This window comes from Amblyomma maculatum, chromosome 1 (assembly GCF_055883805.1).
Source record: "Amblyomma maculatum isolate TAMU_Amacu chromosome 1, ASM5588380v1, whole genome shotgun sequence".
NCBI classification, from domain to species: domain Eukaryota; kingdom Metazoa; phylum Arthropoda; class Arachnida; order Ixodida; family Ixodidae; genus Amblyomma; species Amblyomma maculatum.
The window spans coordinates 243,425,505-243,428,985 of record NC_139344.1 but is presented as its reverse complement, the minus strand read 5'-3'; positions in this window follow the sequence as shown (position 1 = coordinate 243,428,985).

Genomic DNA, 3,481 nt, shown 5'->3' with positions numbered 1-3,481 from the left:
CTTGAGAGACGCGAGCCAGCAGAGAGCGTGATGATCTGTAACTACCTCGAAGGAGTGGCCATATAAGTAAGGGCGGAACTTCGTTATAGCCCACACGATTGCTAAGCACTCCTTTTCGGTAACGGAGCAGTTGGACTCGGCTTTGTTAAGAGCACGACTTGCGTAGGCGACCACGTATTCGGAGAAGCCAGGCTTGCGCTGGGCGAGGACGGCGCCGAGGCCGACACCACTGACATCGGTGTGAAGTTCTGTAGGTGCAGTAGAGTCGTAATGGCGAAGGATTGGCGGTGAAGTCAGAACATTGCGCAGTGTCGCGAATGCATCATCGCAGGCTGGCGACCAAGAGGAGAGGTTAGGGGTGCCTTTCAAGAGCTGTGTAAGGTGGGCTATGATGGTTGCGAAATTGCGAACAAAACGACGAAAGTGCGAGCAGAGGCCCACGAAGCTTCGCAGTTGTTTCAAAGTGGTCGGTTTCGGAAAGTCAGCAACGGCGCGGAGCTTCTCAGGATCAGGCAGAACTCCATCTTTGCACACAACATGTCCGAGTATTGTGAGCTGGCGGGCACCGAAGCGGCACTTTTTGAGGTTCAGTTGAAGACCAGCGCGGGTTCAGTTGAAGACAGGAAGACTTGAGGATTGGCGCAGTCAATGATAGTATGATGCTGGGACCGGAAATCTCAGCCGAGAATGACGTCATGTGAACATGTGGGGAGAACAACGAATTCGATTATGTACAAGGCTGCAGCAATGACGACGCGAGCAGTGCATACAGCTGTCGGCTGTATACTGTGAGCGGATGCGGTACGAAGCGATAGTCCCTCGAGGAGCGTAGTCACTTTTCGGAGAGAGGGGCAGAGTTTTTGGCTGATAACTGATACAGCGGCACCGGTGTCGACGAGCGCAAGAGTATAAACACCTTCAACGATGACAGCAGTAACATTCGCGGGATTAAGACGAGGACTTTGAAATTCTGTCGAATACGCAGTTCGTGCCTCGCGAACTGCGGCGGTTAGTTTTCCGGCTGAGTAGCGGGTCGTCGGCGCATTGGCGAAATGGAGCGGCGACGTGGTGATGGCGAACGACGAGGCAGGAAGTCCGGAGGATCGGGAGATGCTGTTGAAGGACCCGATGGAACGGGGAACTGGGGGGTCAAATAAGGTGGCGCAGGCCGTGCAGCAAAGGCCATATTTATTCGGCGCCGGCAGTAGCGTGTAGTGTGTCCAGGGATGCCGCAGTGGTAGCAAATAGGCCTGTTGTCTGAAGTGCGCCATGGAGATGGTGTCTGACACAAGGAGGGAGCAAAAGCTATTGGTGCCGAACGGATAGGGGGCGAAGCATAGGCATATGCTGGCTCAGGAGGTGGACTTGAAGTAGCTTCGGCATACGTGCGACGCAATACCCGAGGAGGAGCCGGCGCAAATGCTGGAGCGTAGCTCAGTGGCGCAACGCCGGACGATGAAATTGTGGGCGTGAGGAACGGCATTGAGGGTGCGACTGGAACTGATTGAGGAGGAGGATTAGGGACGACTTCAGATACATGTTGCTGGATTGCGTGGCGAAGCTCGGGAACAAGGCCAATTGGTGTCGACTCCTTAATATATGGCTGCAGAGACAGTTGTCGCGCGACCTCCTGACGTACAAAAGCCTTGATGTCTTCAGAGAGGCTAGATGACTCCCGCTCCGCGGCTAGTTCAGCAGGTGATGCTTGAGACTTGCGAATCAAAACACGCTCCTTGCGGAGTTCGTCGTAGCTTTGACAGAGGTCGTATATTTCCTTGACCGTAGTGGGGCCTTTGGCGACGAGCATGTTGAAAGCGCCGTCATCAACTCCTGTGAGGACATGACGTATTTTAACGGCTTCGGTCATGGTCGGGTCAACGCGGCGACACAAATCAACAATGTCCTCAATGTAACTGGTGAACGTGTCACCGGGCAGCTGTAGTCGCAATCGAAGACACTGTTCCGCGCGGAGTTTTGGGACGGTGGGGCGGCCAAAGACATCAGAAAATTTGGTCTTGAAATGCGCCCAGGTGGTAAAGTCCGACTCGTGGTTTCGGAACCACAGATTAGCGACGTCGCTCAAGTAAAAGATGACATTATTGAGCTTACGATTGTCGTCCCAGTTATTGTGACGGCTGACCCGTTCGTAAGTGGACAGCCAATCGTCGACGTCGTCATCGCTGCTTCCGCTGAAGGTAGCGGGGTCCCGTTGGCGAAGGGCACCTGTGCAGGTGACTGGAGGATGTAGTTGCGATGAAGTAGGCTCCGTCATTGGGGTAGTCAACGTTCTGCTGCGAAGTTCCAGGGCGAGATGTGTACAGGGAACCTCAGCTTGGCCTCCACCAAGTGAAATGTGGTTTTAATAGTCGATTGGAACGTCTAGCGCTGGCAGTGATTCGGGCACAGCAGGATCGGAATCCCCTTCATGGATCACTGCCTTGTCGTGGCGGAGGGGCTTGCGAAACTCGATGAAGTCGTGAGCTCTGCTGTGTAGGGCCACCCAAGATAGACAGGTCACGGCAGATAGTTCTGACAAAATGTGATTCACTGGAGAAGGTAATGGCAACCCACTCCAGTATTTCCTGCCAAGAAAACCCTATGGCCAGTCACCCCGCCGGGGTGGCGCAGTGGTTACGGCGCTCGACTACTGTTCCCAAGGACGCGGGATCGAATCCCGGCCTCGGCGGCAGCTTTTCGATGGAGGCGAAAAGCAAGGCGCCCGTGTGCTGTGCGATGTCAGTGCACGTTAAAGAACCCCAGGTGGTCGAAATTTCCGGAGTCCTCCACTACGGCGTCTCTCATAGCCTGAGTTGCTTTGGGACGTTAAACCCCACAAACCAACCAACCAACCTATGGCCAGTCACAATACCATTAATGATATGGCGCCGGAAGATGAGCCCCCCAGGTTGGAAGGCGTCCCACATGTTACTGGGGATGAACAAAGGGCGATTCCTAGTAGCTCCAGGACGAATGAAGCGGCTGGGCTAAAGCCAAAAGGACGCTCAGTTGTGGATGTGTCGGGAAGCGACCGGAAAGTCCGATGTTGCAAGGAGATATATCACATAGCAAAATGGAATGTAAGATCTATGACGCAAGGTAAACTGGATGTCGTCAAGCGAGAAATGGACAGATTGAACATTGATATCTTGGGTATCAGCGAGCTCAAGTGGACCGGAATGGGAGAATTTAACTCCGGCGACCATTATGTCTTTTTTGTGGGCACGAATCCAAGAAAAGGAATGGGTCGCTCTCATAGTAAACAGAAGAATGGGCAAAGCAGTGCTAGGGTACAACCCCAAAAACGACCGAAGGATTTCACTTCGGATCCAAGGTCACCCTTTCAACATAACAGTTATCCAAGTCTATGCACCGACCACTGCTGCTGAAGAAGCTGACGTTGAGAGATTTTATGCGGACCTACAATGCCTTTTAGACCGCACCCCATCATCAGACGTCGTTTTTCTCATAGGAGACTGGAATG